Source organism: Epinephelus lanceolatus, chromosome 11 (assembly GCF_041903045.1).
Source record: "Epinephelus lanceolatus isolate andai-2023 chromosome 11, ASM4190304v1, whole genome shotgun sequence".
In the NCBI taxonomy this organism is placed as follows: domain Eukaryota; kingdom Metazoa; phylum Chordata; class Actinopteri; order Perciformes; family Serranidae; genus Epinephelus; species Epinephelus lanceolatus.
Window position 1 is genome coordinate 43770530 of NC_135744.1, and position 20830 is coordinate 43791359.

The 20830-nt window shown below is 42.3% G+C and overlaps 1 long non-coding RNA gene across 1 annotated transcript in view; it reads right to left on the reverse strand.

The window, feature by feature from the left end:
- LOC144464770 (uncharacterized) overlaps window positions 1-20830 on the reverse strand; it is a 186868-nt gene that overhangs the window by 24942 nt on the left and 141096 nt on the right. The window lies entirely within an intron of this gene.

The following is a 20830-nucleotide window of genomic DNA, read 5'->3' on the forward strand; positions in this document are numbered from 1 at the left end:
GACTTGACTTTTGCGACTCCATGTTCCTGCGTCACGTCTCGTTCAGACCAAACACCATGTGAGTTTTCGCGTCATGTTATTCACATGAGTTTGAACGCTAGAATATTTTATGATGACTCGCTTCATACGCGTGTGAATCACTGAATCAATGAATTAACTTTTGCCAGTACGTCTTTGGCGTCATATGTCCCTGAAGGATCTCACTGCTGATTGGCTGTCGTGGCTCAAACTGGATGCTGGAGTTCAGATCTCTTGCTGAACTCGCCTATTTTGCATCATTTGCATCGCGTCCATCACACCACCTGGCAGGAATTTGAATCTAATCGCGTCTTGACATTAACTTTACGTTGAATTCACTCGTATGAATTGTTTCCTTCGCGCCTGTCATGAGCACAACATCAGTCAGAAGCAACTCTCACGGCTACAACTGGTTCACAGCTCTGCTGCAGGACTTCATTAATAAAAGGGACATGTCACACCTGTCTGAGCATCGCTGCACCGGCCTCCATTTTAGAATTATTTTTAACATTTTATTTCTTACCTTTAAGGCCCTCTATACACTGTGCGATTTTAGCAATCTTATAAGACCAGTGCATGACACACTGTGAGACGTGGATCTAATAAACTTTGGTACGACGTCAAGTTTGATGTGTGCAGATTGTACGATGGCCATTTACTACTGAATCGCAGGTTACAACGTACGTCAATATGCAACGTCATCAGCGTGCACCGCATCAGCGTACGTCATCCATCTGCGCCACCACAGGTAGCTTGCTCACCTGGAAGTTGCAGTTCCTCCGCAGTTTCCTTCCATGCAGCGTCTTTTTCTGGCGGTCATGATAGCAGCTGGAGGAAACATCAAATAAACAAGGCTTCTGCTGCCACAGCTCCACCAAACTTTCCTCTCTCTGGGAGTTCCACACACTTGTTTTTGTTTGTTTTACCTCCATGGCAAGCGATCATTTGTTTGGGTTTAGCGCCGGTGTCGCGGTGACCATTGCGTCATTTCCTGCTGCATTTCTATTGGTTGATGAGTAGACGTAGGTCGTAGCAGCTGTCACACTGTGAGATAGTCATCCTAAATTTCTGACACCGTCAGAATTTTATCTCAGGTTATCTTTGGTCGCAAGACGTTGACAACAGCCGTCCTTGAACCTGTCTCACAGTGTGACGTAAGACCAGTGTTTTAGAGCCACGACCAAAGATATCACCACGTTTCTCCCACGATGGTCATCTTTTGTCTGGGACAGCCCAGAATCGCACAGTGTATACCGGCCATAAAGCATGACTTGGACGAGCTCCTGATCATGGATCCCTCAGTGATCCTGAACGCGCTCTGAGATCATCTCGTCAGCTACTTCTTGCCCATCTCATAACTAGAGGAGATCAGGCCGTCACTGTCAGGGCTCCCAGACTGAGGAACGCACTTCCTGTTGCTATGGTCATCTGCGTCTGTATCCATCTTTAAAAAACATTTAAAAACACTTTTTTTTCATGATGGCATTTCTATAAGGTCCCAATGTCTGTATGTGTATATCTGTGTTTATGTGCTGAAGCTTGTGCGCACAGTGTGTGTGTGTGTGTGTGTGTGTGTGTTTGAGCATATTTACACACATTTCTGTATATTTATTTGTTTTACCACTTCATGTTTAACAAGAGGAGCTCATAGTTTATACTCCTGCTTCATTTCACAGTTTTTATTATCTTGTGCAGCACTTTGTCTCGTCTGTTTTGAAAAGTGTGATATGAATAAATGTAATATTATTATTATTATTATTATTATTATTATTATTAACATATTTTAAAGGTCCATATATGGACAGACATAGGACATTAGCTGAGGCTGTGATGTGTTAGCACAGAGGTCCTCGGTGTCTTTCAGGCTCTCAGCTGAAACACAGAGCAGGGACTCTGTGTTTAAACTGAGTTGCATATTAAACTGGGCCAGCAGTCACATGTACGGTGGCCCTGGGGTGCAAAAAAAAAAACAACACTGGTTGAAAAACAAAACATGAAAAAAGTTATAACTCTCAGCAGATATTCTTTAGAGGCAGAACAGGAAAAATAAATATGTTCTAAATTCTAAATAGTGTTAGTACGGTGGCCCAGAGGAGCAAAACACAAACAGTCCTTGTATGTACTGTGGTTTAGCACTCCAGGACCAAACAGGGACTAGATATTTAACATTTTAAAATATGATTTATTATTTATCTATTTTATCAGCTTATCATGCTTTAATGTAAAATCTGAAACTGTATCTGTCAGACAAACACAGTGCAGTGAAATATTCTTCTCTGTAATGTAGACGTATAATGAATAATAATTATTTAATGTTTCTGTGAATAGCCTGTGTCACGGGTTTATTTAAAGTCTTTGCAGCCACGTGGCTTCGACCGTTAAGTGAATAACTTAGTTACTTTAATTAAGGTTACATAACAGAGTTCATTCAATGCACTTTGAAGCAATTTAATCTTTTTACTCTCGATCCCACAAACACCAAGTGTGGATTAATCTGCCGCTGAAAATAGTCCCAACACATAAACTATTTCCTGTTTGATTGATCAGCTCCAGGAGGGAGCCCTTCTTTGTGGAGTTTGCATGTTCTCCCCGTGTCAGCGTGGGTTTCCTCCAAGCGGTTACAAAATGTATGCACAGGTAAACCAGACTAATAATCTCAAATGATCCTCCATCAGAGGACGTTAGTTGTTATCATTAACCTGCACTGTGACATTTGGTTTTTGCGCCTTACTGATAATCCTTTATATTTTGATTTCATTTGCACTTGTTCCTATAAAAATATAATTTTCTCCTGGATAAATAAAGAAACATATCTTTCTGTTAAATCTGAATTAATCCTTCAGTCCCTGGTTGAAGACACAAACACGATTTGGTTTTAGAGGAACGAATGCGACACAGAAAATCTAAATCCCCATCAGACACACAGCGAGTTACTGTTTGTGCTGTGTGTGTGTGTGTGTGTGTGTGTGTGTGTGTGTGTGTGTGTGTGCGCGCGTGTGTGTGTGTGTGTGTGTGTGTGTGTGTGTGTGAGAGAGAGAGATCTATTTTCAGATCAGTCAGAAATGTGCACCATGCTGTTGGCAGCAGAGCAACAATAACCTCTTGTTGGTGTGGGAAGAGCGATAGCCAATCAGTGTGCAGATCCTCAGGTGGGCGGAGAAAGTTCCTGTGATGTCTGTCATCGCTTCATCAGAGACTTTCTGAGTTTAGATATAAACTGAACTACATGAGTAAATAAGCCCAGCAGGTCATCTGGCAGCTCTTCTTGTTGTTTTTAAGACGTGTCTGACACGTGTATTTATAGACGTGATGCAGCGCCTCCTCTCAGCCGCTGGTCACTCCTGGTACTGCGTCTATGATTGTCTCTCCTCATAGACTTCCTTTATAAACCTGCTGAGACCCTGCGTCCTCATATATAAGGCGCAGGACATCACATCCTGGGTCTGCCGCTCCTTGTACTTCATTCTGCTGAACTCAGACCTGGTGTCCTCGTTCATGGACGCTGTTTGTGCCATCTGGTGGTTGTGAGACCACAATACACTAATCCATGTAAAAACAAGATGGCTGCCATCACTGCAGTCGTCTTTAGCTGAACCTGACACAAAAGGGAATAAGGTCCAAAACTTGATCGCATTTTATGGTTCAAACTTTTACATTTGGGACTTTGTTATTGTCTCGTTTGAGGACATTAGGACTTTGTTATCATCTCGTTTGAGGACATTAGGACTTTGTCATCATCTCATTTGAGGACACTGGGACTTTGTCATCGTCTCATTTGAGGACGTTAGGACTTTGTCATCGTCTCTTTTGAGGACACTGGGACTTTGTCATCGTCTCATTTGAGGACATTAGGACTTTGTCATCGTCTCATTTGAGGACGTTAGGACTTTGTCATCGTCTCATTTGAGGACGTTGGGACTTTGTCATCGTCTCATTTGAGGACGCTGGGACTTTGTTTATCGTCTCATTTGAGGACATTAGGACTTTGTCATCGTCTCATTTGAGGACGCTGGGACTTTGTCATCGTCTCATTTGAGGACGCTGGGACTTTGTTTATCGTCTCATTTGAGGACATTAGGACTTTGTCATCATCTCATTTGAGGACGTTGGGACTTTGTCATCGTCTCATTTGAGGACACTGGGACTTTGTCATCGTCTCATTTGAGGACACTGGGACTTTGTCATCGTCTCATTTGAGGACTTTGTCATCGTCTCATTTAAGGACGTTGGGACTTTGTCATCGTCTCATTTGAGGACGTTGGGACTTTGTCATCGTCTCATTTGAGGACACTGGGACTTTGTCATTGTCTCATTTGAGGACTTTGTCATCGTCTCATTTGAGGACATTAGGACTTTGTCATCGTCTCATTTGAGGACGTTGGGACTTTGTCATCGTCTCATTTGAGGACGCTGGGACATGCAAATTTGAGTCTTTCTTGTTTTAGTCAAACAAACAGGGGGACTTATTGGGACTATTTTCAGTGGCAGGTGAATCCACTTGTTGTGTTGCAGTGAGTACGGCGGTGCTTCAGTCGTTGGTTCCTCTTCACTGTACAGAGTTCCTCTGGGTGTAACGCAGCCGTACAGACGCAGTGTGTGATGTGATGTGTGTTTGTGCTGCTCTGATTGGTCGATGGAGCGTCGCTGACACGTTGTTGGTTTGTTTACCCCTCAGAGAGTGACATTTTTCAGCCCCGTCATCAGTGAGCTGGAGGTGTTAAGGAGAGCTGCTCGCTCTGATGAAACACTCAGTGTGTGTGTGTGTGTGTGTGTGTGTGTCACTACTTTGTGTTCCATGTCACCTGCGGGGCTCGTCTGAAAATGAGCTCTGTCAGCAGACAGTGGATTAATAAAGGTGTGGACGCCGCTCGTCCTTCAGCTGCAGGTTAAGATTCACTATAATAATCATACAGACGTTTAACTTCTGTTTTCACTCCACAGTTTGAACTTAAAGAGTTTTTATGAACTCAGAAAATGTGTTTCTGCAGCGATCAGCTCTGCGCAGGCTTGGCTCGTCTCCAACAGGCCTCCTGCTGATAAATAACTTCTCTAGGTCACTGTATGTGGACAGAAACTGAAGGTCACAAACAGACAGAGTTCTAGTGGGCAGAATATTTGATACCTGAACTCATAAAACATGTGTAACCACCAAACATTTACTTTCGTGTGCCATGTTTCTGCAGACAACATGTCAAAGTCATGGACCAATAGTTTAGCTGACGTTCAGAGAAACTGACTTGAGGAGGCGTTGAATTTTCCAATTATTCTTACACCACATGAATGCAGCATCAGACTGCTGTCAGTTAGATCCACAGTCCAGAAAATGTACCTCATCAATTTCACTGAATTAACTTATAGCTGTAATCACCTGATGATCATAATGGTTGTGTTTTCTTTACCTTAAAATGAGCCGTTTAAAGGTTTTATGGAAGTGTAAAAATGGTACGGAAATGTCCGAAATATATTTTAAAAATGTCCCAAAAGTGGTGATAAAATGTCAAAAAAAAATGTTGACACAATTTTTGAAAAATATTTTTAAAATGTTTGAAAAATATTATTAAATTGTTAAAACAAAAAATGGTATGGAAATGTCCGAAATATATTTTTAAAATAATCAGAAAAATATTTGATAAAATATTCAAAAAAAAAAATGCTGAAATGTCCTTTAAAATGTGAATATAATGTCTGAAAATTATTATTGAAAAATGTCTGAAATATATTTCAAAATAGTCCAAAAAATAATAACATAATAACATGCCCAGACTAACAATGGTATAGAAATTTCTGAAATATATTTTTAAATAAAATATTGATAAAATGGCAAAAAAAATATTATTATTAAAATGTCCTAAAGAAAATATGTCTAATAATATGTCTGAAAAATATTTTGAAAAAAAAAAATGTTGATAAAGTGACAATTTTATTAAAATTTCAGAGAAAATGGTGGTGGAAGGAGCATGCTAACATGTTCCCTGACCTGGCAGTGATCGAATGTTTTCACCATCCAGTCAAAGAGACGTCCAAATGTTTCTGAGGAAGAGACCTCTGAGGATCATTCAGCTCCTGAACAATGAACTCTGAAGAATTCTAACCAGGAGAAGTCTCAGCTGGTTGTAATCTGTAATCTGTAATCTGTAATCCTCACTCACAGATTCCACTGAATCCTCCTGAATCTGTCACACTGGACCTTTAACATACAGATGTGCACATGTGCAGCACACACTGACTCCAGGCTCTCCTCACCGCCCTCCTGCAGCCAGATATCTTTAAACCAGTCAGAGTTCAGAGCTGTAAAATATGAACGTCCTGCAGTAGCTCAGTCCGTCGGGACTTGACTTGGGAACCGGAGGGTCTCTGGTCCACGTCCCTGTATGGACCAAGTATGGAGCGTAGACTGCAGAGCTGGAGAGATGCCAGTTCACCTCCTGGACACAGCTGAGATATATGAACCCCCAAACTGCTCCACAAGAGCCTGAGCTGCTCCTCTGGTTTAAAGAAGGACTTCACTGCTGGACAGACGGCCTGTAGATAAAACTGCTCTGTCTCTGCAGCAGAGACGCAAATACTTTTGACACTGACACCACAGAGCCAGAGAACACAGGGGAGAGGGACTATTCTGCTCAAACAGAAAACCTACAACTACCAGAATGCACTGCATCACACTTGATTTAGGGGCCGTACACATTGTTTTTTGCACCCTTAGATTCATTGTTTTCACTGGAGACACATGACGTGCACTCGTTCCAAAGTGCCGATTTTTCAGGGCTGATGATTCAGCTTTTGGATCATAGCAGCATGCAGCACACGTCATGTGACAGGAAGCACCCAATCACAGCTGCAGATATTGTTGTATTATTAAAATATTAATAAAATGTCCAAAAAATATTATTAACATATCTGAAAAAATGTTAATGAAATGTTTGTGAATTATTAACTATATTTTCAAACTTTTATTTTCTGCTCTTTTTCTCACTTCTTATAAATCTCTGTTCTTCACATCAGAGCGACTGGAACCAATCACAGCGTCTCCTCAGGGATCAATAAAGTATTTCTGATTCTGACCTCAGATGTTTTCAGAAACATATTTCAGTCAGTGTTCAGCTGTAAAAGGAGAAAGTTTGCATCTCAATGAAAAGAGTCCTGCGACCAGAGCAACATTTTTATTTCAGTTCAATTCAATATAACTTTATTGATCCTGATGGAAAGTCTTGTGTCAGATGATGCTTCAGTTACAGTAACACTGAGGACAGTAACCACAATTTAACTTTCACCACCAGTAACAACCAGTAACAACCAGTAACAACCAGTGGGTTCCTGGGTCACTCACAAGTTTAGAAACACTAGAGTATTAAATATCAGGCAAAACATACAAATATAAAAGATAAAAGTGTTCAAGGAGCAAAATCAGAAACCAGCTCCTGATAGAGAAACAGCAGGAGTACCATCAGTTTAAAACGACTGTGTCTGATAATCAGCTGTCTGTTGTCCATGATTCAACAATGAGGAGAATCTGAGAGACACTTTTACTGAAAATGGTTCCTAATTATTTTTGTTGTAAAACACATCTGACGGTTATTTGTTGATGAAGATGAAAGTGATGTCCGTCCTCTCAAAGTTAAAATGTGGGACTGCTCCTTTAATGATCCCTGTTGGCTCTGAGACACTGATGTTGTTCTCTCAGCACAGTGATGGATGGAGTCATAAAACAGGAATGTCTATATGATGATGATGGTGTGTGTGTGTGTGTGTTGTGTGTGTGTGTGTGGGTGTGTGTGTGTGTGTGTGTGTTGTGTAACCTCTGCTGTAATCACATCATATCATTACATCATCATCTGTCACTAACTTTTAACAAAACAATAAAATTATTTTTTAGTTTCAGGACATTAAATTACTGTGGAGACAACAGGAGCTGCTTCACACTGACAGCTGCTCATAAATACAGTTTAACTTCATTATGACACTTTGTCTTTGTGTTTGTGATCCTCACTGTGACCTCGTCACATGTCCACGTTTGGTCATTAACATGTGACGTCCACATATGACGTCCAAGGTACCCTGGGTGTGTTGGTTGTTGACGTTCTGGGACGCCGTGTCAACTTCAGCCTGTTACATGCATTGTCTGTTTTCAAAATACACTTCTGTTTTCACAGGAAATGTACAGTTTGATACAGTCTCTTTCAGAATAAAAGCACTACGTCGGTACAACACCACCAACTGATGTTTTTTTTTTCCTTCAACATACACGTGGTTACGTTTAGCCGACACACACACACACACACACACACACACACACACACACACACACACACACGTGGTTGTTTGTTGACGTATGACACAGAGGACGTAGTGGCAGAAGTTCCTCCATCGACTAAGCGATTTGATGTATGTTATACACGCGTCAGGCCGACACACCTCTCCTCCTGCTCTCTGGGACTCTTGATATTACAGTAGTGTTACAAACGGACTGCGACCAGGATGCATCGTACCGCAGTGATGTTGTTGTCTGTGTGTTTGACGAGGTGCGACTGAACGAGGTTTTACAAACTGTGAAGACTCATCGATCGTCCAGATCCAGAACCGTTCAGATGAGAAAAACAACAGCGTCTGTCCAATAAAACCAGAGATCATGGTCCTGCTGCTTTCTTCATGTTCTGAGTGAAATGTTTCTGTTGACTCAGTTGAACTGAGAAATATTAATAACACATATTTTTCTCTATTTTTACCATCACACTGATTTTATAATAAAATGTGAAGCACATGATTTTTACTTCCTCTGCTGCCTGACTGAATATTAATTATTTAACGACATTAGTCGAGTTCTTGTTTTGTCCAAATATAACAATGACTGATTCTTTTTCTTTCACAGAAAGATGCAGTCTGAAGTCTGAGGCTCAGTTCTGCCCGAAAAAGAAAGAAAACACATGAAAAGTTTAACAAGTTGTGTCAGAGTTGGATTTATGAAATAATCTTGACTCAATATTACTGATATTCATCATTCTGATTTAAAAAAGTCAAAACTGTGTATTTCATAATTGGATTTATTATCATTAACATATCATCAGTACTGATTATTATAACTTACCATTTGTCTTCATATAATCTTCTTCCTCTGACTTCCTGTCCTCAGCTGTACTTTGTGTCCTCGTGTTGCTATAGCAACCAGACGTCCCCTCCGAGGATCAATAAAGGATCTGATCGCTCTGATGTTTTTAATGTCTTTTCTTTTTGTAAAATTTAAATACAGTAAGTCTTTGTCTCCGTCCTGCTGAGTCGACTGTGAATCAAAATGTAAAGCACATGACTTTTTTTTTTACCTGCTGTGCTGCCCGACATGTGTTTTATTATTTAATGTCATTAACCTGTGTTGTTTACGACATCTACTGATTCAAGTTCTTCTTGAATTCCTGCTCAGAATAATAAAGTCGGAGTACGGAGGCTCGTCTCTGCCGGAAAAAGAAAATGGAGGAAAAATTTAAAAAGTTGTAACAGTCAGTAAATCAAGTCTTTACTCAATGAAACAGATATTTATAATTTTAACTAAAGTCTATATGTTATATAAACAAATTTTATTATTATTATTATTATTATTATTATTATTATTATTATTATTATTATATTTTTCTGGAAGGATTTGTGTCTTTAAGCCCAGCTGTTTAGTGTGTTTTTTTTATGTTTTCATAATAATAACAACATTGATGATAATAACAATACAACAATAAATACATAACACACTGCATCTCATCTTGTTTCTTCATAAATAATAATAATAATCTATAAATAAATAAATAAATAAAACTTTGTGTCTCATCCTGTGTCTTCAGTGTTTTTTGTTTGTTTGTTTGTTTGTTGTTTTGCTGATGGTGCATTTAACAGAAAACACACATCAGCATCAAACAGCCTCTAATTGCTGTTTACTGTGACATCATGAACAATAATAGGACACCAGCAGTTACCCACAATGCACCGGGGCAGAGAGCTGTCATTAACCTTCAGTTATGTTTGTTCACAGTTTGAGTCAGAAGCTAAAATCAGAAGCTTCATTGTTTTTTCACTGCCTGTTATTGAGCTGCAGGAATAATGTGCGCTGAGTGACGGTTCCTGCTGAACGGTAACTCAGAATAAATCTGTCCAGACGCTCAACACACACACACATACACACACACACACACACACACACACTCAGCAGCAGAGCAGGCTCAGAGTTCAACACTGTGGAATCAGAAATGAGACATTCACTTCAGTGCATTTCAAATATTCAAACAGTTTCCCTCCCATGATGCATTTCTCTGAGCGGCCGAGTCTCAGACAGAAATGTGATCCATAAAAATGTAAAAATTAAAAGGAAACAGAAAAAGTTGGAGTCACAGAATTATTCTGATTAAATTATTGATAAATTGACTGGTTTGTTTATTTTCTGTTTTACTGTCATTAAATGATTTTAAACATGCAGGTTATTCATGAAGGAGTCGTTATGATCTCTCGTCATAATGACAGTAAAATATGTCACAAAATAAAAGCTTATAAACTCAGAAACATCTAATATAGTTTGAGAAACATGATTGTTTAGATCAATTTGACATTTTGATTTTTAAAAACTGAAACGTATAAAATCATTAACAGCACAAGTCACTTTAGTGAAAATGATAATTTGATCATTTGTTTGTTTTGTTTTTTACATTTAAAACTTCACATTTTAGTTTAATGAGTTAAAGATCTATAGAAACAGTACCATGGAAAGTAACTGTTGTTTTTAACACTGTGTTTCCTGTCAGAGCAGTTGTTTTCCAGCAGGTCATCACTGTGTTTCCAGCAGCTTTTCAGCCACCAAACCAGGTACTTTGTGCCCAAACATGATGTTTTCCTGACCATAACCTGGTGGTTTGTGCCACAGAGTTGTTGAAATATATCTGTGGTTTACAGAAACATTTATCCTGCTGATTAAGTTGCATATTTACATTTTATTTTTGTCCTGACCTGGCTCACAAGTCATGACAAAAATGGGAGACACGTGGTATCAATTGTTTAACAAAAGATCATTGCAGAAGCAGAGTGAAGACATGAGGTGTGTAAATGTGTGTGTCAGTGTGTCGACAGGTGAGTGATGTGTGTAAGGTGTCGTATGGTGGGTTCATCCCAGCATCCCTCCTCGACTCCTCAACTCCTCGACTCCTCGATCAGTTGACCTGGAAATCGCTAACAGACAACTGGGAAATTCACTGAACTCTTCCTTTAACATGTTGTGTTATCTCAGGTCATACAGCCTGAGCTGTGTCTCTGGTACGGAGGTGACGGCTGTGATGTGGTTTCCCGCTGTGACCTCTGACCTCCCGCTCGGAGCTGCAGCTCAGACGAGTTTCCATAGAAGGAGCAGGCGGCGTGACTCCGCCCCGCTGAGGATTGGAGACAGAATGATTCATGTTCACGTCTGAGGAAACTGAGCCTGGCATCACTGGGTTTGTTGTAGAGCTGCTCTAAAAACAGCAGAGTGAGAAGTCGTGGAATAAACATTAAAATGTCAGCGGCTTCCTCCGCTCAGCGCTGTGACCCTCGCTTATTAACTGCCAGGCTAAAAATGACAGCATGCTCCTTTAAATTTAAGCCGTGCATTCCTGAGATTACAACAGTGATTCTGTGCTTTCAGACGTGAACGAATGAACTGTCACACGTTCTTTAACTTATCTGAAAGATTCCTGAAATATTTCAGTTATTTATGTTTCATGGAAGATTTCAGGCCTCATGTTTTGTCTTGTGTCACACACTGAACACATGTCACATGTTGGTCTGTGTCACATGATGTGTTTGGAGTCAGGAGCAGGAAGAGCTTTAAAAATAAATAGTGATAGTGTCACAATAAGCAACTGTTTCTCATACTAATAATAATACACTGGATTTATGTAGCGATGCTCCGGATACTCAAAGACGCTTCACAGATATCAAGAACAACAAAAACGAAACAAAAGAAAAAACAAAGATGAAATAATCTGTGAGAAGAAACAACACAGTGTTTAGAGGCAGTTTTGAGGGATTTGTTTTGAGATGCTTCTGTTGGAGGAGGAGAGCGTGTGATCACAGATGACACTGAGGTTATGGACATGAGGAGAGGAGAGCACAGTGGAGCCGTGGATGGAGAAGGAGAAGTTACAGGTGGATCTGATCACTGATTTTATTTGGTGAGGCTGCAGTGATGGCTGTGGTGCCGTGGAGCTCAATGTTGGTGGTGAAGCGGTGAAACTGAAGTCAGTGATGGATTATTTGTTGCATTATTGATTATTTAACTAAGCAGGGAAAACTGCTGGCCGAGCGCTGATCCTTGGGGAACACCTTGGCAGAGGGGAGCAGTGGGGGATTTACAGTTGTTTATGCTGCTGAACTGAAATCTGTCAGAGAGGTTGGATTTAAGCCGAGAGAGTCATCGCTGTGTTTCAATCAGCTGTTTGCCACAAAACCTAAAGCTCTTTTTTAGCAACCTGTTGCTGCATTTCCTGCCGGGACAGTACGGCTGAGACGTGTGTTTGCTGCCAGGAGCGGAGGGAGCTATATTTATACACACCCATCAGCCAAAACATTAAACCCACCGCCAGGTGATGTCAGCAACATTAATCATTTTGTTCCGATGCATTGTTCTGCTGGGAAACCTTTGGTATCCATGTGGACACCACCTGACATGCTCCACCCACCTAAACACCAGTGCAGACCAGGACATCCTCCAGAGGTCCTGTGTCCACGCCTTGACAGGTCAGAGCCAAGTCTGGACCCACCATGGATCAGGGGTACCTCTGGGGTACCAGCGCGTCCCTCAGATGTTCCATCACATTGGGCTCTGGGGTATTTGAGGTCTTTGTTCTGTTCCTCAGGTCATCGCTGCCATCGACAAGTGCTGTTGCCATATTTTCACCAAAGCGAGTCGGGATGAAGTTGGACACAAAACTAACCAACCACCATTGTGCGGCGATCAGCAGTGATTGAATCTGTGCAGGCCTGACTCGTCTCGTCTCGTCTCCTGACTCATTGCCATCAGTGTTCTGTGTATACACACCTGTGTGTTCATGGTTTTGTTCCCTGCTCCGTTTCCTGTCTGCTCTCTGTTCTGGTTTGGATTTCTTCTGAGGTCATCCCTCTACATGGACTTTTTACACTCTGAGTTGCATTAACACGTTCACACACTGGTGGCTGAGGCTGCCGTACAAGGTGCCACCTGCTGCTCAGCTTGAACACACTCACACAGCCGTCAGGAGCAGTTTGGGTTCAGTTTCTCGCTCAAAGATACTTCCACATGCAGACAGAGGAGCCGATGAGCGAATCACTGATCTACCTTCTGAGCCACAGCTGCCCGCCTGCGTTCATCATGTCCTCCCAGTTGGTTTTCCTTTAGATTTGGTTCTGCTTTCTTTCAGATTTTTTATTATCTGCCTGTTCTGGATGTTTTTTTTAATCAGTATTAAAGCTTTTTGTTGAAATCTTCAACCCACCTGCTGCTCTGCACCTGAGCCTCCCTGAGCTGATGTGACACCTGCAGTGTTCCTGTCATCTTTCCTCACGACAAAATCAAAGTAATGAGAATGTTTCCAGCCTCAAAACATGAAGCATCTGAGTCACTGTGTTGTCGTCACATTTATTGAGTCCATCCTGAGGAGACACACAGTGTGTAACCATGCTGTTTAATCAGACACACCTGTCAGGTGCAGGGGTTATCTTGGAGAAGGAGAAGAGTTCACTGACACAGACACAGACTGGTCGTCTGTGCGTTCCCTCTGAGAGGAGCAGGAGCAGTGTGCTGTTGGTGTTTGTGTAACATGATGAGTTTCTTGTTTTGCTTCATATTTAAATAGTTTATGTAACTTCAGTCGTTGGAACATTTTCTCCAGCAGAAACTGAACGCTTCACATTTTTCTGAAAAACTCAAAATCACCAAATTAGGAGATACGTGATTTTCGGAGGACAGGAGTTCCACCTCTGCTGGTATTTTTCATACATATTAAATTACTGGGACAGCAGCGGTCGGTCGGTCGGTCGGTCGGTCTCTCAGCCTGTCTCGGCCTGAACGTGCAGACGCTGTGAGAGAACGCTCAACTATGTGGTTAGATTTCCTCTCGGGTGCAGTTCGTCCTCCTCCGCTCCGGCTGGAGATGAGTTATGGTGGCGAGCAGCAGCCGCTCGTACAGCTGGTGGGAGTTTCACCGCTGATGGATGGAGGAGGAGGAAGAGGCAGTTCTCCACCAAGAGAACACTGTCTGTCAGTTTGTTGTTTAACCCTTTAATCTCCAGCTGAATCCCCCAAATCATCAGATTCAGGCGGTTAGTTTCAGCTCATCTGTTGCAGTGTGTGTGTGTGTGTGTGTGTGTGTGTGTGTGTGTGTGCTGCTCTGCAGATTAATGTCTCTTATCTAAAAATAAATGTTTTTAAAAAACGTCTGATGATGGACGATCACACAGAGGCTTACAGCAGCAGTAAAACTCCTGAGTCAATGTTCTCTTTACGTTCTGTTAATGTTCTGTAGTTGTAGTGGGAACATTTCAGTCGTTAACTCTTCGTTCACTCTGCAGCTGAAAACTGAAACTTTTTACGTTTATATGGAAAAAAATGAAGAACCAGAACCTGAAGGAGGAAGAGAGGGACAGAGGGATGGACGGACGGATGGACGGACGGATGGACGGACGGATGGATGAAAGTAAGGATGGACGGATGGATGGATGGACGGATGAATGGACGGATGGATGGATGGACGGATGGATGGATGGACGGATGGACGGACAGACGGACGGAAGGATGGACGGACGGATGGATGAAAGTAAGGATGGACGGAAGGATGGATGGATGGACGGATGAATGGATGGATGGATGGAAGGATGGATGGATGGATGGACGGATGGACGGACGGATGGACGGACGGACGGACGGACGGACGGATGGATGTTTCAATCTTCTGAGTTCTGTCGGACACTGAGCAGATTGTCTCATTACATAACTGAATGATTCAGAGGAAGAAGAAGAGAAGAGCAGATTTACTGAAGATGATGATGATGATGATGATGATGATGAAGATGATGAAGATGATGATGATGGTGAGGTCCAGCTGGAGTCTGCCAGCAGATGATGAATCACAGTTTGAATCCTTCGTCTGTTTTTTCCTTAAAAAGACGTTGAGTGGGCAGAGACACACACACACACACAGAGTGTTTATGGCTTCTTCAGACTATTTTTAATCTCCACTGAGACGTTTCAGAACTTTACAGCTGCCTCCATTTTAATCTCTTCTTCTTCTTCTTCTTCTTCTTCTTCTTCTTCTCCTTCTTCTTCTTCTTCTTCTCCTTCTTCTTCTTCTTCTTCTTCTCCTTCTTCTTCTTGTTCTTCTCCTTCTTCTTCTTCTTCTTCCTCCTCCTCTTCTTCTTCTTCTTCTTCTTCTTCTTCTTCTCCTTCTTCTTCTTCTTCTTCTTCTCCTTCTTCTTCTTCTTCTTCTTCTTCTCCTTCTTCTTCTTCTTCTTCTTCTTCTTCTTCTCCTTCTTCTTCTTCTTCTTCTCCTTCTTCTTCTTCTTCTTCTTCTTCTTCTTCTTCTTCTCCTTCTTCTTCTTCTTCTTCTCCTTCTTCTTCTTCTTCTTCTCCTTCTTCTTCTTGTTCTTCTCCTTCTTCTTCTTCTTCTTCTTCTTCCTCCTCCTCTTCTTCTTCTTCTTCTTCTTCTTCTTCTTCTTCTTCTCCTTCTTCTTCTTCTTCTCCTTCTTCTTCTTCTTCTTCTTCTTCTTCTTCTTCTCCTTCTTCTTCTTCTTCTTCTTCTTCTCCTTCTTCTTCTTCTTCTTCTTCTTCTTCTCCTTCTTCTTCTTCTTCTTCTTCTTCTTCTTCTTCTCCTTCTTCTTCTTCTTCTTCTTCTTCTCCTTCTTCTTCTTCTTCTTCTTCTTCCTCCTCCTCTTCTTCTTCTTCTTCTTCTTCTTCTCCTTCTTCTTCTTCTTCTTCTTCTTCTTCTTCTTCTTCTTCTCCTTCTTCTTCTTCTTCTTCTCCTTCTTCTTCTTCTTCTTCTCCTTCTTCTTCTTCTTCTTCTTCTTCTTCTTCTTCTTCCTCCTCCTCTTCTTCTTCTTCTTCTTCTTCTCCTTCTTCTTCTTCTTCTCCTTCTTCTTCTTCTTCTTCTTCTTCTTCTTCTCCTTCTTCTTCTTCTTCTTCTTCTCCTTCTTCTTCTTCTTCTTCTTCTTCTTCTTCTTCTTCTCCTTCTTCTTCTTCTTCTTCCTCTTCCTCCTCCTCTTCTTCTGTCTTCACAGGAAATGAAGATTTGTAACTGAAACTACTTCAGCTTCAGACTCAAGCTCCTGATTTTGGGTGAAATAATGTTTGTTACATAACTGAAGTCGGTCATGTGACGTTAGCGACATATCGATGGTCTCCAGGGTGACAGTCGTGTGTTTGTTTGACCCGTCTGTCTGTCTCCACCTCCTCCACACTCAGACTGTCTCACTCTTTAAATTGTGTCGTTGCTGTGGACGGGTTCACATCGTGTCAGACGCCACCGCCCGCTGACGGCGCTGCTGTGTGTGACTGAGTGAACACAAACAGGTCGATACTTTCAACATGTATTGATTCATTCTTGTTGTTGAATCTAAATATTAAAGAATTAAAGTGCTGCAGACGTAAAAGAGTTTCAGCTGATGAATCAAATCTGCAGCAACTCCTGAATAACGTCGACCAGACTGAACTCAGAGGATCAATCTGTGTGATCAATAACACACAGCAGCTCAGAGCACAGCTGATGTTCCATGACTGAGACTGTCTGCAGAGAACGAAGGAAGCATTCAGACACACGAGCTCCTGATGACATGAAATCACCTCGGCTGCAGACTGTTGGTTACGTCCCTGTTGTCACGGGATCATCACAGAGTCAAACCGTCTCTGAGTCACGGTGACTTTTGAACGTGCGGCTCCATAAATGATTCACAGAGCGTCGTCGGCCGGTCGTTGACTTCTCTCTGGATCAGTGTGAAGGTTTGTTTCACAACAACAAACAAACAGGTCAGAAATCTGTCGATGCTGGTGTGTGGCGGCGTTCGGCGCTGACTGGAGCTCAGAGCTCAGATAAGGTAGAAAATGAAACAGTCAAACATAGGAGCTGATGAAGCGAGGACACAGATCAATAAACCATGAGGAGGAAATAATATTTGGACGACAGGCTGAGCTCTGAGCTTCAGAATAAAAGCTGTGGTGGATCGGGACAGTTCAAACCTCAGAAACCAAATTTTATGAAGTTTATGAATGAGATGAGAAGAAGACAGATAACAGGAGGAGGAGGAGGATCTGATCAGCTCACTGTCTGGTTTAACTGAACTCACGGTTCGATGATCCTTCGGTCGGTTTAACAGCTGATTGATTTGCAGGATGACGCTGTGAACTGATCGTCTCAACTGTCGCATTAAAACAAAATGAAAAAAGCCCCAAACAAACAGGCCTTTACAAACACAAAGCTCAGACCATTTGATGAAACAATAAACTAAGATCCTCAGAGCCAGTCTGTGACACCAGGGGCCTGTTAGAGGTGTCCTGGCACGTCCAGCTGGCAGGAGGCCCCGGGGCCGATCCAGAACACACTGGAGGGATTATAGATCTCATCTGGTCTGGGAACACCTCGGGGTCCTCCAGGAGGAGCTGGAGAGCGTTGCTGAGGAGAGGGATGTCTGCTGCCCCCGAGACACAGCTTCAGATAAGTGGATGAAAATGAATGGATGAACCAAACACACGGCGGTTAAAGACTGTAGACCTGTGGCATCTTCCACACTCACTTCAGCACACCTGCCTTTAACCCTTCATAACCTGGAGTGACATCACTCTGACGGGACAGGAGGGGCCGGCTGAGTGGGACATAATAAACAATGTGTAACACCTGGACCAGGTGTGATCAGCTGATCCCCCCCTGCAGGTCTGCAGCTCAGAGTAGAGCGAGCAGGGCAGAGAGGAGAACAGAGTTTGAGGGTTAAACCTGTGGATCCTGTTTCATTTAATTGTTTAAACAGTTTGGTTTGAGCAGGTCCTGGATCAGCTGAGCTTTGATGTAAAGTGGTTTGAAGACGCAGCTGTAAAAAGTTACGAGCACGTTGATGTCAGGCTGAGCTTCAAATGCAAAGCTCCATCGTCTGAGTCTGATCTGAGTCACTGAACACATCATCAAACATGTTCGTCCTCCAGGTCGTCAGATATCAGTCAGCCAGAGTTTGCGTTATAGATCCACTGTGATTGGCTGGAGCAGGAACCATTGTTGTCCAATCATAGTGATCATAAGAGAGCAGCGACAGGAAGTGCTGGAAAACAGGAAAGTTCACAACTTCACATCCAGAGGTGTGTGGACACCGGAGGAGAGCCAACAGAGGGCCCTCGGCCCCCACCAGCCCACCCTGTGGTTGTATGACTCCGCCCACCAGTCCACCCTGTGGTTGTATGACTCCGCCCACCAGTCCAGTGTCTCTGACAGTCTCCATCTATGTCAGTGAGAACATGGATGCTTCACACACAGATCTATACAATCAGGAGCAGAGCGAGGTCTGAACCCAAGGCCCAGTGCCCCCCCACACACCCCTGGATGTGAAGCCTCTCCAGACTTTTACAAACAAAACATGGCATACATAAAGTACGATGTTTGGTGATAAATTCTACCTGTGATGTGACAGAGAAGCTCTGAAGCTGTGCTCAGAGTCAACACTCCTGCACCGCCTCATGTGAGATGAGAGAGAGAGCTGATGACATAACAGCCAGTCACAGCCGAGCGTCCCTCTGAGCGTCCACACCAGCCTGTGTTTATCCTGTTTTATGTCCCGCTGCTTCTATAAAACCAGAGAAGAAGAAATACAGCACCAACAGTCCTGAGTGATGGTGCAGTGTGTTTATCATCAGATCAGACCACCCTCACTCACAGACAGGACCACACTGTGACACAGTGACTGTGACATCACCTCTGTGACTGTGACATTATTGTCATTAACTCTTTGTGTGACACATCTGTGAATGAATCTCCCCCACAGACAGACAGAGAGCAGGCGGCTTATTGTGGGAGTTAACCCTTTAAAACAGTCCCTCGAGGATGATCCAAACTCAGAACCATAATAGTGAGAACATTCATTCTTTGTCACACAGAGCTCAGCCTTCTGTCTCCTGTTTCATCACAGCATTACGTTACGTGACCTAACACGCCGTGCAAATGTAGTAATAACATGCAGTGGTGCCAGTATTTCCTGTAATGGCTGCGGAACACTATAGTAGAATCGATCTAAAGTAAGAACCATAACAACTCAAACATTCACTCTTCTGCAGCAGAGAGCTCGGCCTTCTGTCTCCACTTTATATGTTCTTATATCATGTCACATTACGTGTGGTGCAAAACCACATGGAAACACAAAGTGGCGACAGAGGAAAGAACGATGAATGGATCACGACACCTTTGTACTCAGCACATTGAAATAATCATATCTCAAAGATGAAACACTGAACATGGTTCAAATCACTGATATTTTGTTTTCTGTATCTTTTGTAAGTTATGACACAGTGTCAGTGCCTTTATACATGATTATGGTTTATTGACCTCCAGAACCTTTGAGCACAGCTTGCACAGATGTTAGTGATGTGAAGCATTGAAGATACTCCAGGATATGACATCACAATAAGCAGAAATACCAGTGTAGGCAGTGGAGGACTGTTTCCACTGCAGAGTTCAAAGGGTTAATATGAACAGGTGACGTTGATCAGTTATGACACGTCTGCAGTTTGTTGAGTCGTTCGAACAAACGTCACAGAAATCAACAGAACAGAAGAATTAAAATGTTCTAACGTGAAGCATCAAGTTCTTTTTACCATCCGAGAGTTTTACTGGCAGAAATAAGAACTAAACCTCCTACGAGCTCCTCAGTCTCTGACGCACTGTGTGTGTGTGTGTGTGTGTGTGTGTGTGTGTGTGTGGGTGGGTGTGTGGGTGGGTGTGTGTGTGTGGTTAATGTAGGGGTGTTATAGATTTTAACTGTTATGGATTTTATTTGGCTCCATGCACCGATGCACTGTGATTAAAAATCTGCTGTGTGAGCAGGAGGCTGGACTATACTGCAGTGTGTGTGTGTGTGTGTGTGTGTGTGTGTGCCAGCTTGGCTCTTCTTCTGTCCTTTGTTAGTCTTTTGTCCGCTGCCTTCACGGACCGTTGTATCAGTGGTGTATTTCAGGTTCCAGCCCATCGGTTCTGTGATCGTTGATCCATCAGGTTTGTGACTGATTTCCTGTCAGACGACAGTTTCACTTCACGTCACTTTACTGGGTTTGTTTTTAACATCTAATCTGCCACATACGCAGAACAATGTGCAGTGAAACTGTTTTGGTTTTTTTTCAGCTCAACTATCAAAGAGAGAAAGTGCCAAAAAGCCCCACTGACTGCCATCCTGCAGCCATGCTTTAAAACTCTGATGGTGCATTCAAGTACACTCCAAAATCTGTAGATGTTCGGAAATGGTTTTAAATGTACAGATTTGAGCTGAAGAACATTTCAACAAAAGACTTCATGATTTTCTTTGTGAAGTCTGGTGCTGCGTTCAGGAGCAAACACAGGCGTAAATGACAGACACTGTATCTGTGGTCATTTTGACGGATGTTTTTAATTCATGGTGAAAAACAGCAGACTTGTTCACATTAATACAAATAACAATCAATTTCACATTAAAATGCAAAACGCAACATGTTTACACCTGCAGACACTCTGATAAAAGCACTGTGCTTGACCTACTTAAAAAATGAAGGCAACTTTTCTCATCAGATTTTTTAGATTTATGTGGCACTATCGATGCATAAAATGCAACACAGTGCTGGAGA